This window comes from Syngnathus scovelli, unplaced genomic scaffold (genome assembly GCF_024217435.2).
Source record: "Syngnathus scovelli strain Florida unplaced genomic scaffold, RoL_Ssco_1.2 HiC_scaffold_27, whole genome shotgun sequence".
Taxonomy (NCBI): Eukaryota; Metazoa; Chordata; class Actinopteri; order Syngnathiformes; family Syngnathidae; genus Syngnathus; species Syngnathus scovelli.
In genome coordinates, this window is record NW_026061362.1 from 1,241,581 (window position 1) to 1,258,256 (window position 16,676).

Genomic DNA, 16,676 nt, shown 5'->3' on the forward strand with positions numbered 1-16,676 from the left:
TACAGCGACAACCACATAGTGAAGTTTGCTGACGACACGACTCTGGTGGGTCTCATCACGAAAGGCGACGAGACTCGGTACAGGTCGGAAGTTGACCTTCTGACCACGTGGTGCAGGGACAACAACCTCCTGCTGAACGTCAATAAGACCAAGGAAATCATTGTTGACTTCCGGAAGGGTCACACAACACACCTGCCGCTGATCATCGACGGTGCTGTGGTGGAGAGGGTGAGCTGCACCAAGTTCCTGGGGGTGCACATCAGTGAGGACCTCTCCTGGTCCGCAAACACCTCGTCACTGGCAAAGAAAGCTCAGCGCCGCCTGTACTTCCTGCGGAAGCTCAGGCGTGCATGTGCTCCTCAGGCAGTCCTGTCTACATTCTACCATGGCACCATTGAGAGCGTCCTCACCAGTTGCATCGCTGTCTGGGGTGGTAACTGCACTGAACAGAACTTGAAGGCCCTGCAGCGCATAGTGAATACGGCTGGTAAGACTATTGGTGCTTCGCTCCCCTCCCTGAAGGACATTTACACCTCCCATCTCGCCCGCAAGGCAACCTCGATTGCCAGAGATGTGAGTCACCCGGCTCACTCTTTGTTTGACCTTCTGCCCTCTGGGAAGAGGTACAGGAGCCTGCGCTCCCGCACCACCAGACTCGCCAACAGCTTCTTTCTCCAGGCTGTTAGGGCCCTGAACTCGCTACCCCCTTCTGCGTAGCGTGCGGCACTGTTGCGCTATTTTCGGGAATGTCTGCTGTACGTGCACTTGCTCCTTTTTTTTCTGCTCCTCTTATTTATTTATTTATTTATTTATTTATTTATTTATTTATTTATTTATTTATTTATTTATTTATTTATTTATTATTGTTGTGTTATTTATTCATTATTTATTCAGCACGCTTTTGTTATACTTGTTTACTTGTTTGTCTGTTGTGAGCCATGTCTTGTCACCGTGGGATAGGGGGGAACGGAATTTCGGTTTCTTTGTGTGTCTTTGGCATGTGGAGAAATTGACAATAAAGCTGACTTTGACTTTGACTTTGACTCCACACAACGATAGACAACAGTGTTTCAAAGAAGAGCTCGTCCGGGAGTTTAACCCGGGCAATCAAAGAACCCTAGGCGAGAATCATTCCCCTGCACCAATGAGCCCCATAGTAGACCAGCTGACCCCATTACATTCCAGCAGAATTTCAAAGATTCTCCCAGAAGGTAAACTTAAAAACACATGGAAGAACACACACAGGTGAAAAAAATGTTTCCTGCTCAGCTTGTGGCCAAAGATTCTCAGAGAAAGGAAGCTTGAAAAGACACACAACAACCCACACTGGTAAGAACCCTTTTTCCTGCTCAGTTTGTGGCCAAAGATTCTCTCAGAAGGTAAATTTAGAAACACATGCAAGAACACACACAGGTGAAAAGCCTTTTTCTTACTCAGTTTGTGGCCAAAGATTCTCAGAGATGGGAAACTTCAAAAGACACACAAGAACCCACACTGGTGAGAAAAACCTTTTGCCTGCTCAGTTTGTGGTCAAAGATTCTCAGAGAAGCAACAGTTCAAAACACATACACAGGTAAGAACCCTCTTTCCTGTTTAGTTTGTGGCAAATATTCTCTCAAAGCAAGCCTTCGACAAGGATGGGATTTGAACCCATGCGTGCAGAGCACAACGAATTAGCAATCCATCGCCTTAACCTCTCGGCCACCTCGTCTAGTGTTGATAAGTCATGTTACGTATGTTGTGCCAAGATACTTTGGATGTGAATGTGAAACCGACGAGGATGTGATATGAAATGATGAGTGGAGAGCACAATGGAGTAGCAACCCATCGCCTAAATATTTCAGCGATCGCATCTCATGCATGAGTTGAATAGGCGACGTGATATGGTATGTACGGTGTAGTATAAGCCGCAAGGTAAAATGATACGATACTTTAGATGTGTAACGAAGAAAAGGTAAGCCACAAAATAAGTGACACTGTAAACAAAGCAAAACGTTTTTTCAATGTTGTCTCACCCCAAATCTTTGGGATCATCGGATCTGCACAGTTGGATAGTTCCACCGACATTTTAACATCAACATTCTTTCATGGGTGTCTTGGCTGAAGATCCTAAAGAAAAGACCCTAAACTTATTGTATGCGATTGCATATTGGTCATGATCGTATAGTGTTGTGGCCGTAGCATCACCGGAACGAATCTGGGTCATGGCGTCAGTAAATTACCTTGCTGAATTTGTCCGTTGTTCACTGTTGCCAAACAGCCTTCTGTTGAACGCAGGCTTCCAGACATTACGTCCACCTATGTTTTAACATCAACTTTATTTCATAAAGTTCTTCCAAATTCATCTTGGTGAAACTCCCTCCTTCAGGTGTTCCCATCTTTTTTTAGGCCTGGCTGCCACGAGGCAGCGGTAGAAACAAAATATGACCCTGAAAGGGCACGCCCAAACCGGCTATGATATTAATCAGAATTCGTTCATCACTAAAATGCAGTCCTCAGGTCCATGTCATATTCGCTACCAATCGGAATGTAACGGACAGATTTATATTCAAATGTCAAATCTCGAACGCCACCGTCGCAGTGGAGGTGAATTACACTCCAAATTCACCTCCACTGCAACGACAAAAGCCTCAATTATTTGCGACACGAGAGATATAGAGCACTTCTGAAATTTGAGAAATCATTTGAGAAATTACGATCGTATTTTCTTTCCCGATTTGTGTCGTTATGAAATCACATGTTTTCAAATAAAACACAGATATGGGATCATTTCCCATTCTCTGATATCAAAAGTACACGTACCAAGACATACAACTGTTTTTACCTTCAATACTCAAAATAGACGCCCAATCGCTGTTTGAAAGAATGTGTTCGATCAGGTACCTACAATCCTGTGCGCCAACAATGTTTTAAGTAAAAAAGACATTAATGAACACAAAATACTCGTTCGTTTAAACCTTCTATTTAGGTTGAGGCCTTCTAAGTATAGTAAATCTATGAACGTCTATTGTTTGTATTAGAAGGAATGGTTGCTGCAATTTGAGTGTGAGACCGCCTGTGAATTTGGTGAGACCAGCAGTGGGGTGGCCCGTTTTCACCCAGATTATCAGCTCATTCTTTTTTCTCTTCAGATCGAATAAATCGTTCGCCTTTTACTAAAGATTTCCGTGGGGAGGAACAATAAGAGTCTATCTCTAGCCATTCTCACCAACGGTTTGTTAGAATAGGCCTCTTTGGCACATGTGTTTAGCTGGGTAGCTTGAGCTATGCCGTTATATCGCTGCAACCCTTCTCTTGCTTTATTAGCTTTCTCTTCTCTATGACACCCTTTGCACATATGTAGAATTCGCTCTCAGTTAAGACGACAAGGTCACACGTTATCATACAGATTAGGCAGAGTCGCCTCCTTGCAGGAAGGCGGCCCAGAGTAGTATAAGAGCAGGAACCTTGGCGCTGAGAGAGGGACCTTCTTTCGCATCTGGCAGAAAGGGCTCCACAGCTGTGCATCGATCATTCTGGCATACATTAAAGAGTTAAACTGTGAAGGCTGCCTCTTGGTAATTGCTGTTAGCATATCGAGCATTAAAGATAAAGAACCGGGAACAAACCTAGCAGGTTACAGTACGGAACAGAGTGCTGCTCTTCTGGGCACTAATAAATCGGCAAGCTTGTCTGCTGACTTATTTGTTCACTCTTCTTCACCCGCAGTAATGCATGTAGTTCACGAGGCATATATGTGTCCCCTTTCAGCAGTCTCTATCCAAATACACAGTGTAGGTACCTATTAAAAGGGTAGTCCCGATGAACATGAAAGGCAAAGATTGATCATTCGCAAAGAACTTTCCATGGTCATCATATGTACGAAAGAGTTGGGCCAGAAGACTAGAGCGGAACTTATGCAGAAGTGCATGGACACCACCTTGTTGAAAGAATAAAACCAACACAATGCATGAATTCACGACAAATGATATACCAGCAAATCAGTAGTACTTCTGCTGTTGCCTTTGCGAGACCAGTTCAGATATGCGTTATCACGAATTTATAAATCAGGTGTGTTCGGACCTCCGCAGTGGAGGGAGGCTCTGCTAAACCCCTGAGACCGACTCACCGAACCCCTAGAGTTTGACCGAATCCAGGTTAAGAACCACTGGTTCAGAGGCTGTTATTTCTGCAAAAGGAGGAACTACTAAATATTGATGTCATTTTTCTGTTGGGGTTTCCAAATGTATGCGCCTGCCTACTTTTGCTTAAATAATGATTGTACACTGTCTGCAAATCCTATAAACTTCATTTCAATTCTCAAATATCACTGTGTTGATCACTGCCGTCATCGGCCATGCATGGATTCGGGCCATCTGATTGGTTCCTTTGCCCCCCCCCCCCTCCCCCATACACACACAGGAATTGGTTAGGACTTAATTAGTAAGTGTTAGGAATCGTTTTGGCTGTCCGTTCAGAGCAAGGAACGAGCCACTAGCCCCACGGGAAGTTGTCATTTTCTGTAAGCTTGCGTGTATGTAAATTTGTCATGGTCCAACGTAAGACTGTTGAGGGTGAATAAAAAATAACTGCAACAAGTTCATTCGGCTATTAACCAGATTCAAACTGGGGTTGCAGCCGCCTCAATGCTATATTATGGCCAACATGCAGTTGCATGTTTAGGGTCTTTTCTCTAGGATCTTCAGCCACGACACTCAAGCAGACCATGAAAGATTGTTGATGTTAAAATGTTGGTGGAACTATCCAATAACTACGCAGATCCGATGATCCCTAAGTCTCGAGATGAGACAAAATTGGAAAGACTATTGGTTGACAGTGTCTGTGAGTTACTTCAACCCAATAGTTCACAGAAATTACACATAGCTAATGTTGACCACAAAATGGCATGTGAGCTGGCCAGGAGTCCTGGAATCTTCTGATCTGTAGACAGATGCGTTCGTTATCCATTGCTCCACGAGCCCCACGGGAATATGTGGCTTGTAAGCTTTTGCAAAAAATGAAAATAAAAATAAAAAATGGGTGACATTATTTGAATACGCCATGATGCTTTATCCATTGCGCCACTCGCCCTACAAGTTAAGGCTATCGACCGCAAACGTGTGGAAAATCGTCATTGTCCAAAAGATGGCTGTTTAGCAATAGTAAGAAAGGGACAAATTCCACACAGTAATTGGAGTGTGCCATGACTCGGATTCAAACCGGGGTTGCTGCGGCCACAACGCAGAGTACTAACCACTATACGATCATGGCCAACATGTGCATCTTATTAACGCTACTGCGTACAGGCCATGATCGTGTAGTGGTTAATGTTCGATTCGAATCCGGGTTATGGTATAATCAAATGACCTTGTTGAATTTGTCTGCTGGTCACTGTTGCTAAACAGCCTTCCTTTGGACAATGACAGTTTTCCACACAAGTTTACAGTCGATACAGTCTTGTAGGGTGAGTGGCGCAATGGATGACACATGACGGCAGATGTTAGAGATTTGCTTACTCCAACTTATTTTGCAAGAACCACAAGGAGACAGGCAAGTTCTTTTAGACACCTGCAGGTGGAGAGTTCACTCGCTACAGGAATGAAGTCTAAAAGTCTCCTCCCTGCAAGGGCATATTTATTAGGAGGAACAGAGTGGGGGTGGGAGTGGACAGGTTTGGTGAACCCCCGGCCTCTGATAAGATCAGAGCAGGGGGTGTTTTACACTATTGTGGGAAACAGACTCTGCATTGTGAGGGCCAGACGTGATTGATTTAATTATTACATTGTGAGGGCCAGACAGGATTGATTTAATCATTACAGTCTACATTCCAACATAATCCTATGATAAAGATAACCTGGAAAACCCTAACATCTCCCTCCTGTTTTATCATATGATTATGCTACCCCAAACAACAAAGACAAGTAAGAAAAAAACACATATATATGTATAATGAAGAAAGAAGAATAGGAAAAATAAAAACAACAAACAATGATAGCAACACTTTCCAGTGAAGATGAGGCATTACCTTAATACCCCAGATCAAACTTATTGTGTAAGCGAAAAACCTGCTGGCCAGATGTTATTAGCAGGAAAATTCTTACACGGTCCCTTTGCCTAAGACGACCAGAATGCTATCAATAAAAAACAAAAACACAGAAACAGTACATCATTGTATCCATCACTTGCGAAGCATTTTCGATGGTCAAATCATCAAGTTTCTGTAAAACATGCTCAACAGAACAGCATCTACGCAATCCACGTCTCATTATCATTATCACGTCTGTCACGTCTAAGAAGTTGTATATGTGCTCGTGTTTTCGTCAGCTGATGATGTTCTAGTCTGTAGGTGAGGTCTGTCACACACACTGGCGCACACACTCTTGTCCAGTTGGCAGGCAGCATCGGACAACTCCTGTGACCACAAAACCATGATCCGTACTGAACAGGCACGTGCACTCATAGGATGCAGGTGGGGCAGTGCCTCTGAACTTCTGGCTGAAGTAGGTCCCGTCCGATGGTGCAGCCATGTTGGTAGTAGAGCCCTTACACCTTGAAAACGGCTCTCTCATCCTGGCACACAGCGGTGATGTCCAAAGCTCCCATCCAGTTTCCTCCTGGAGAGCAGTCGTCGTTAATGCATTTGTGGGTCCTGCAACCTTGGGTGCAACATGTGTAGTCAGCAAGACTTGGAATGGTCCCTCCCGTCGTGGCTGGCCCAGTTCCTTCCTTTGATGACCTCGATGTAGACCCAGTCTACTGGATTTATGGGGTTGTCGACCTGTGAGGAGGAAAGATCAAGCGGCAGTAAATTTGTCTTTGACACAGTTTGAGCGTCCTGATCATATAATCTGCCAAGGACTGCTCTTCATCTGTTGTTTGCAACTCTCGTAGTCAATTGTAGTGCCCATTTAACTGGCAAATAGGAATGTTTGCGGGAAGAGTTTGAACACTTCCTAATGATTCCCTTTAACCAAAAACTATTTATGACAGGGGCGTTCCCATTTATTGCCTCCTGGTTTAAAAGAGATTGTCTTATCCATGCCTTCTTTGTCCTCACACGCTCGCACCCACACAGGGTGTGAACACACACACACACACACACACACACACACACACACACACACACACACACACACACACACACACGCACCCACGCAGACAAAGAGATTCTAATCCATCTCTCATGTAGCTTCTCTTGATAGAATCTCCTGTTGGTAACTGTATAGCAGACGTTTTAGCATATAATCCCATACTCTGCTCTCTCACTTCTACTTTTTCATGTCGGTGCAGTCGTAGGTGGCCCCTATTGCAGTCATTGTCTTGTTAACTGTCGCCTTGTGACTCCTATGCATGACTGTGTGAATGTCAAAAATTGAACGTACCTAACTTTCTGACCATCCAACCTCCACTGTGGTATAAAAACCCTTACTATTGTATTGAGTAGGTACATTGAGCAACCTAGCTTCCTCCTGACTGCCAAATGTCCTGTTCTAAAATTTATATAACTCGACCTCTACGTCTTAAGCTTGATGAGCCAAAATATAAGATCTTGCTCTTGTTTCCTACCGTTTTAGCCTATTTGTTTTATCCAAATCCGTTCAATCTCTGATTATAATCTGTAGCCCTACGTATTTTTCAAATTTCTATTTATTTATTTATTTATCAAATCTCCTCAGTTCTGTCAAACTCAGTGCACAATGAACCTCCCTTCCACTTTGAACCAAGCTCCACCAAATTTGGGAACGCCGTAGCAAGGAGTGCGATTTGGTTGTCGGACACTCCAAGTCCATATCTTTTTGCCGCACTTCACCCTATCAAGTTGGTGTTCTTTTGTTGTTGCTTCAGAGCGACCCCATCCATCACTCTTGAATGAGTCCATTGTTCAAATGAGTCAATTTTCATCATTGTGAGTTCCTCCGCTTTTCACTGTCTTTTCTCGTCCCCGAGGATGTTGTATTTCCTCCAGAGTGTACTTGTCCTCCTCCAAGCACAACAGCAGTCTTTTCTTGTCCTTCGCCAAAGGTCAAAGGTGCTTCAGAGCCAGGCACCATTTTGTAGTTGTTCACGGCTGCAGGCGAAGACTCGGATTGGGTTTCAGGGGCCCTGACACTGAGAATGACAGGCTGGTTTGAACACTTGTAAGACTATCTCCAAATGTAGCTGCTTCCATCAATTTGCTGGTAATGTTTGTTTACCAAACTTCAAATTCTTCTAATAACAGAGGTCTCGTTTTTATATCGTAAATCCTGCAACTCATCCTATTTTTTTGAGCTACATTTTATCTATAGTTCCAATTTAATCAGACAGTATGTTGTCTTCTGTATCATTATTGAAAATCAACTCATCGAGGTCTGCTTTCCACATCAAGCCCTGATCTGTATGTCTTGACCTCTCACATGTTATTGTCATGCTTGCTCAAAAATGTTACTTAGAGTATGGTGCTGTGAATTCTCAATCTCCCCAATGAAATTGGATCCCACCTCGTAGTTCTTATCTTTCTCATGTTCCTGTTAGCCTGCAATTGTCCAAATCAAAAATGTTTTCTTTTAACTGTCTTTCTTTTGAACCTCTAAATCTCTCGTGTTGCTAAACTATCTACACCAGAACAAAAAAATTACCACAATATAACACCAAATGTATTCGAAAATTCATCATAAAGTGTTGTCTTATTACTATCTTCCACTATCTGTCCTACTCGCTCCCCCCCCCTTTTGAGGCTTGGCAACGCCCATGCCTCACACCTTGACAAACTTTTTGGGAGAATGCGTTCTTTACTACATACGATTCCATCATCATTTAATTTGACTTTCTTTCCAAAACGCTTCTCAATTTCTCAGTTCACACATCTTCTACATGTGTTACTGGTTCTCCAGTTTTTTTCTAGTTAATTATCAATCCAAAAGCTACGTGTTTCTTTCTAACATTCAACCTGTAATTTCTTTTCATTCAGGCTATCATTCATCAATGTTCATTTGCATCTCACACGCAGTCTCCAAAAAGGAGTCTTTCTATTACATTGGTCCCAATTCATCCAAGCTCACCACACAACATTCATATATCATTTTCAACTCAGGTTTCCTGGTAGAACAATCCACCAATTCAAAAAAACTTAACTATAACAACCAACTGGCAAATTAATCTGAATTTTTTCTTTGTTTTTAAATTTGAAGAACCCAATCTCTCAGATTTAGCTTGCATTTAGAATTTTGTATAATCTTATAACACAACCAATCAATTATTCCTATTAAATGTAGCATTGCAAAATCTTAAATTCACAATTTAGCTTCTTCCAATTCCTGAAAGCATGTTCTGTCATTTTTTTTTTTTTTTCGAATTTCTCATGTGGGCTCGACACTTTACATGCACTAGTGTGGATTAGTTTCTGCTTGCAAACAGATTTCTTTTTCCTCTCATTTTTATCTTTCAAAATCATTTCTGTTCTGCGGTGCAAATTGGATAGACCATCCATCCATCCATTTTCTGAACCGCTTAGTCCCCACGGGGGTCGCGGGCGTGCTGGAGCCTATCCCAGCCGTCATCGGGCAGTAGGCGGGGGACACCCTGAACCGGTTGCCAGCCAATCGCAGGGCACACAGAGACAAACAACCATTCGCACTCGCACTCACACCTAGGGACAATTTGGAGTGATCAATCGGCCTACCAAGCATGTTTTTGGGATGTGGGAGGAAACCGGAGTGCCCGGAGAAAACCCACGCGGGCTCGGGGAGAACATGCAAACTCCGCACAGGGAGGGCCGGAGGTGGAATCGAACCCGCACCCTCCTAACTGTGAGGCGGACGTGCTACCCAGTGCGCCACCGAGCCGCCTGGATAGACCACAGTCTAGCAATTTTTTTTTTATACTAAAACTTTAGCCAATGTTCATCATTTTAACATATACGCACACACATGCACAGCTCTCGCATGCAAAAGGTAGTTCCCAGCAACAATGATTCGTCACAGGCTGGCCATTTCCTGTGGTCGATCATGAGCTGGTCCCTCCCATGCACACGAGGACAGCACATTCTAATTTTATTTATTTATCTTCTAGAAGCAAGTTGCATTTCTTTACCACTTGATTTGCATATTTTAACTTCAGTGTAACACAATTTGAGCTCTAGTCATTTGTAATTTGGGCATACAAACAGCATTGTCATACTTCTTGGATGGACAGGACTTCTAAAAATCTAAAAAAAATTCTAATAATCTGACAATGACATGTTTTGCTGTCATATGGGCATCTATTCTTTCTTTCTCTGTATGAGCATAAGCGGTCAAAGAGGAGGAAGCTTGTCATGCTAAAAATTTGGCTTCTCCTCTGCTATTTCCTCTACCCTTTGATTGATATTGTTTTGCAAAACGACACTCTCGTGCGAAGTGTCCTCGTCTCCCACAGTTCCAACAGTTGTCAGAATCTCGTGGGGGTTTTGAATTATATGGCGGCCTGCGACCTTGTTGGCCTCTACCTCTCCCTCTAACCTCCTGGGACCCTTGGAAGAAGACTGTTGTATCTTCATCTAGTTCATCATCATCATTATCTAGATGAAATACATCAGAACTTTTGCCTTTTTTGATCACTTTTTCAGCATGTCTGGCCCATTGCATAGTTGTTGTCACACTCTCAACATCCACTTCCACCAAATGTTTCCTCACCCAGTTGCCTATTTCAGGGCGGAAATTAGTGAGGAGCGCATTTTTAAGCTGTTGTTGATAAGCACTCTCAGCTGTATCATTGAATGGGATGCCACTATGCACCCTGAATTATTTTTCAAATCTGAAACGAAAATCATCAGTATCTTCGCCAAGCTTCTGTTTTATTCCTGCCAAATGACCATAATTCGCTCGTCTTTGAAATATAGTTCGCACTCTTTGCACAAGACCATTCCATTGTGCTGCATACTCCCCTCCCAATTGATTTCCCTCAACGGGATAGGGAAAAGGCCCTTGATTATTTCTACCTGTATAATTTCCCCTAACCTTTGCCCAGTCTTTTCCCAGGGAGGACATTGCAGCTTCTCCTGCCTCATGTCCATTCAGTCTATAGGAATGTATAATTCCAGCCATGTCCTCTGCCCATATAGCTGGGTCTTCAGCAACAGGGGTAACCCCTTCAACAGCTTTTCTTGCCTCTTCCAAAGTCCATGGCCGGAAAACATATGTATGTGGGAGTTGGCCTTCCCCTACATTAGGGTTTGGCACCTGTATCATTGGGCACACATCAACCTTGTCCAAATTTTGAGAAAATCTAGCAGCAGTGGTCAAACTTCTTGTTTGTACAGGACTTCTAGTAATGTGACCCTGACTTCTTTTGTTGTTATATGGGGGGGGCTGCAGGTTTGTTAAGCTTGGATACAAGTTTTGTGTACGAGCGGAAGGCCCCTCTTGCTCCTCTGCTCGAGCTGCGCCTTCAGCGTCGGCGGGAGCCGTGGCCGCGGCAGTGCGCCTGCGCACTCCGGCCTCATTGTCTTCCGGCCTGACAAACATAGTCTCAGCCTCATCACCTTTCATCTTTCTATCTTTTGTCTTTTGGATTTGTTCTTTTCTCTCTTGTGAAGCTTTCAACCACACTTTAGCACAATCCAATTCTCTTTCTTTTGTTTTCTTTTTCAGTCCATTTTTCTTTTTATCCACACTCTCTTCTAAAACATCAACTACTATCTTCCACACTTCAACTCTCAACTTCCCTTCTACTCCATACTTTTTCTTCCACTTCGGCATATATTGCATGCAATTAAGAAATCTACTCGCCATGTACTTCTCATCTCCGTCAAGAGGTAGAGATTTACCGTTTTTATTTCCCATCTTAATTTTAGTAGCTTAAGGTTTTACAATTTTTTTTTTTTTTCAATTTTTTTTCTTTGAGGATCCTCAATGCAGGTTTAAATTGACCTTTCAACAAATTACTAGCCTGTTTTATTGCCATGGATCAACGCTAGAACTGCTTCTTAGTCAATTTATCCTACCAGTCACACACTCAATCACACAAACTCCAGCGCTTTTTTAGGCCTATCCAGGGATGGGTGTAAAACCCTCCCAAACAGCTTTGGAAAAACGGACAAAAGAAAAAATCTACGCCCTTCTTCAATTAAGAAAAAGAAGCTCTGTTTTTCTTAGCCCGTTTCTTCCACTGGGACTTGAACCCAAGCTATTCTTTGGCTTGGAAAAACATACAAAGAAAAATCTACGCCCTTCTTTGATTAACAAAAAAGAAGCTCCGTGTTTCTTAGCACGTTCCTTCCACTGGGACTTTAACCCAAGCCAGATCCCTCAGCTCGGAAAAACAGACAAAGAAGAGTCTACACACTTCGATGAACGAAAAAGAAGCTCTGCCTTTCTTAGCCTGTTTCTTCCACTGGGACTTGAACCCAAGCTATCTCCCGTGCACCTCTATGTGTTACGCGTTTAACAACACAACACAATTTCAAGCCTTTAACTTACTTGTCCCCTGGTTCGTTGCACTGCCGGGTCCCGTCAATCCACCTCTGTCAGACGAAGGCAGACCTAAGATGCTGGCCCAGCGAAAAATTTCCTTCCCAGGTCTTTCTTTACCAGGTCCGGCTAGTGGACGCTGGCCCGTCGACGGTGTACAGCGCGTCGTCCTCCGTCAGCCAGATGATGGGTATGAGGGTCCCGGGTTTCGGCACCAAAATGTTAGAGATTTGCTTACTCCAACTTATTTTGCAAGAACCACAAGGAGACAGGCAAGTTCTTTTAGACACCTGCAGGTGGAGAGTTCACTCGCTACAGGAATGAAGTCTAAAAGTCTCCTCCCTGCAAGGGCATATTTATTAGGAGGAACAGAGTGGGGGTGGGAGTGGACAGGTTTGGTGAACCCCCGGCCTCTGATAAGATCAGAGCAGGGGGTGTTTTACACTATTGTGGGAAACAGACTCTGCATTGTGAGGGCCAGACGTGATTGATTTAATTATTACATTGTGAGGGCCAGACAGGATTGATTTAATCATTACAGTCTACATTCCAACATAATCCTATGATAAAGATAACCTGGAAAACCCTAACAGCAGATTCAAGTGATGAGAATCGAAACAACAGATTCAAGAGACCCAAGGTAAATGAACACAACCCGTTTCGTTTCAATTGACAGCCCATGTGACATGCACCTCAGATGAAATGGGGCTAGTTGATCAACAGCAATGTTTTAACGAAGGGATCATCTGGGAGTTAAACCCCAGACCTCTCACACCCAAAGCAAGATTCATACCCCTAGACCACTGGTGTCAAACTCGAGGCCCGGGGGCCAGTTATGGCCCACCGTATCATTTTCTGTGGCCCGCAACGACAAATTGTGCATTAAATCTATGTCATACTAACATTGCAAATTGTCGGAACTTTTAAGAATCTTCTTAAAATTATTTTTGAAATATGTGAAAAGTTTCCACGAGTCTGATTTGAAAAAGCAATTATTTGTCAGTTTGTTTTGTAGCTTATACTGTATATAATATGAGGCGTTTATTTATTTGGGTTGACAGTCATAATGGCCCGTTGAGGGAAACTTTGACTACAATGTGGCCCGCGACAAAAATGAGTTTGACACCCATGCCCTAGACCAACGAGCCTCAAAGAAAGCTTGCAGACCATGTTACATTCTGTGTAACATTGGCCTGTCAAACACTCCATACAACGATAGACAACAGTGTTTCAAAGAAGAGCCCGTCCGGGAGTTTTACCCGGGTAATCAAAGAACCCTAGGCAAGAATCATTCCCCTGCACCAATGAGCCCCATACTAGACCAGCTGACCCCATTATATTCCGATTGGTAGCCCATGTGACATGGACCTGAAGACTGAATGTCAGTGATTTAAGTCAAGTCAACAAGTCCGATGTCAGCGGCGCGTTGCAGTTCAAATTTTGCTACAGGCCCATATAACAATATATAAACTATGTATGAAATAACAAAAATATAAACAACTATTTTATCGAACCATGCATGTCACTCCAAATCAATAAATCCATCAGAATCTTCGTCTTCCGTGTCACTTGAGAAAAAAAAAAAGAAAAAAAATTGACGCCGGAAAGAATACGTGTGCCACGGACGTCAGACTAGATATATCAAATAAATGTAATATAAACATCAATTTTAACAAACCATCCGTGTCACTCCAAATCATTAAATCCACCGGAATATTCATCCTATGTGTAAAAAAAACCCCAAAATAAACAGCTGTCGATTCCGGACCTACGTGCGGCGCTGATGTCAGCCTCATTTTCAGTTGGCGGCTCCAATTATTCCACAGATCTACATATATAACTATATCGTAGCGTTACAGAAGTACCAGGCAAGACGTGGGTTTGGTAACAGGCCGGCTCTTTATTTCACAAATCAAGAGCTCAACATGTGAGCCAACACACGCAAGCGCCCAGGATCGCTCTTTCCGCCCCCCCCACGCCCTGCTGCCTTCACGGCCTCCCTAAAAAATCGGAAACTACTGAAGTCTAACAACATACACGTTGCTACTCTAAATAAACTACATATCAAATAACTATAAAATAAATAACAAGTTTATCGAATAATCTGTATAACTCCAAATCACTAAATCTCCCGACTTCGGAAGTCAGTAAATGGAACTCATTGTCAGTGAGGCTCCAATTATTCCACAGCCATAGTGCCCCCTCATGCGGTTAAAAAGTGAAAATAACATGTGAAGTGATCAACTATACTAGTAAATAAGTAAAGTGTTAATGATAAAGTAAAAATTTGTGAAAAAATTCACATATAAGTCGCTCCTGAGTAAAAGTCGCCCCCCCACCCAAAGTATGAAAAAAAACCTCGACTTATAGTCCGAAACATACGGTGTATAAATGTGTTATTTATTTATATAAAGGCCAGTCCACGAAAATATTTCTGAGACGTAACCGGTCCGTGGCACAAAAGAGGTTGGGGACCACTGATTTAGTAGAAGGTGGCTACAGATGAACGTTTCAGTTCAATTTGAAAAACTTAAAGGTCACTCAAGTTCAGACGCACGCACAACCAATGCAGCTATATAATAACTCTGCTGCAAACATAGGTTAACGCACTTGGGTTGAAAAGCGAACCCCGGTCTTTCACGCAACAAGCAGAGATACTATTCACGATACTAACGAGGAACATGCCCTGTGTTGGGGCAAGATGCGCTGCTTGGCGGAAGAAAGGAAAGGGAGGGGACAGAAAGGAGAACGCTCACGGAACACATGCGCATATACCTATTATGTGGATTTTAACCATCTGTAAAGGTTTCTAAAACAGTACTGAAATGGGACAATCTGCTGGTCTGGTTCATATATGCCTGCCTTCAAGTTTAGAGGGCACTACCTTTAGGGGGAGCATTGAAGGTTAGGGTTAAATGTGAGGGGGTTACCGTTAGCGAGTTAGCAGGTTAGGGGTTAATTATTAGGGTTTGGTTATTATTAGGGTTTTAGAGTTAGCGTTAGGGCTTGAAGTTAGGGAATTAGGAGCATTAGGCCAACCAGATTCCATTTATTCCATTAATCACTGACATTCAGTCTTCAGGTCCATGTCACATGGGCTACCAATCGGAATGTAACGGGGTCAGCTGGTCGACTATGGGGCTCATTGGTACAGGGGAATGATTCTTGCATGATTCTTGCTTTGGGTGCATGATTGCCTGGGTTTAGCTCCCGGACAAGCTCCTCTTGCAAACACTGTTGTCTATCATTATGTGGAGCGTTTGACAGGCCAACGTTACACGGAATGTAACATGGTCCGCAAGCCCTCATTCTTGTTCGTTGGTCTAAGGGTATGATTCTCGCTTTGGGTGTGGGAGGTCCTGGGTTCAACTCCCACACGAACCCTTCTTTAAAACATTGCTGTTGATCAACTAGCCCAATTTAATCTTGGGGGCTAGCCCGAATCCATACACGGTGGATGGCGACAGTGATATTTGAGAAGTGAAAAGAAGTTTATTGGATTTGCAGACAGTGTGCAATCATTATTTCAACAAAGGTAGGCAGGTACATAAATTTAGTAGATCCTCCTTTTGCAGAAATAACAGCCTCTAGACCAGTGGTTCTTAACCTGGGTTCGGTCAAACCCTGGGGGTTCGGTGAGTGGTTTTCAGGGGTTCGACAGAGCCTCCACTGCAGAGGTCCGAACACACTTGATTTATATATCCACATATCTGAACTGGTCTCGCAAAGGCAAAAGCAGAAGTCACACTGATTTGCTGGTATGTCATTTGTTGTGAATTCATGCATTGTGTTTGTTTTATTCTTTGAACAAGGTGATGTTTATGCACGGCTCATTTTGTGCACCAGTAAAAACATCTCTGTCTTGAAAAAAAAAAAAAAAAATCACTAAAGAGGGGTTTGGTGAATGCGCATATGAAACTGCTGGGGTTTGGTACCGCCAACAAGGTTAAGAACCACTGCTCTAGATACTTCCTAAAGCTTCTATAGCTGCTTCTAATGTGAGTGTGGATTCTGGTTGAAGGTATATTGGACCATTCTTCTTGACAAATCTGTAACTCCCATGAACTTCATTTCACTTTTCAAATATCTTTGTCTCTGTCCGTTATATGATATATTTAACTGATATTGCTGATCTGAACAGCCAATGATTTATAAAGGAAAATCTTGAAATTGATTTTGCATACGAATGAAACTTTTGCATATGACCGTATATGATCAAAGGGTTGAGGTCCAACCGAGACTTGAGCTGGGATCACTGGTTTCAGAGTT

General features: G+C 43.0%; 2 non-coding genes across 2 annotated transcripts; one reads left to right on the forward strand and one right to left on the reverse strand.

Annotated features, from left to right (window-relative positions):
* Positions 1-1,629: 1,629 nt before the first annotated feature.
* Positions 1,630-1,711, reverse strand: trnas-gcu (transfer RNA serine (anticodon GCU)). The gene has a single exon. It is a non-coding gene; the product is annotated as a tRNA-Ser (tRNA).
* A 1,400-nt stretch (positions 1,712-3,111) lies between these two features.
* Positions 3,112-3,223, forward strand: LOC125993253 (U5 spliceosomal RNA). The gene has a single exon (XR_007490083.1). It is a non-coding gene; the product is annotated as a U5 spliceosomal RNA (small nuclear RNA).
* Positions 3,224-16,676: the final 13,453 nt, after the last annotated feature.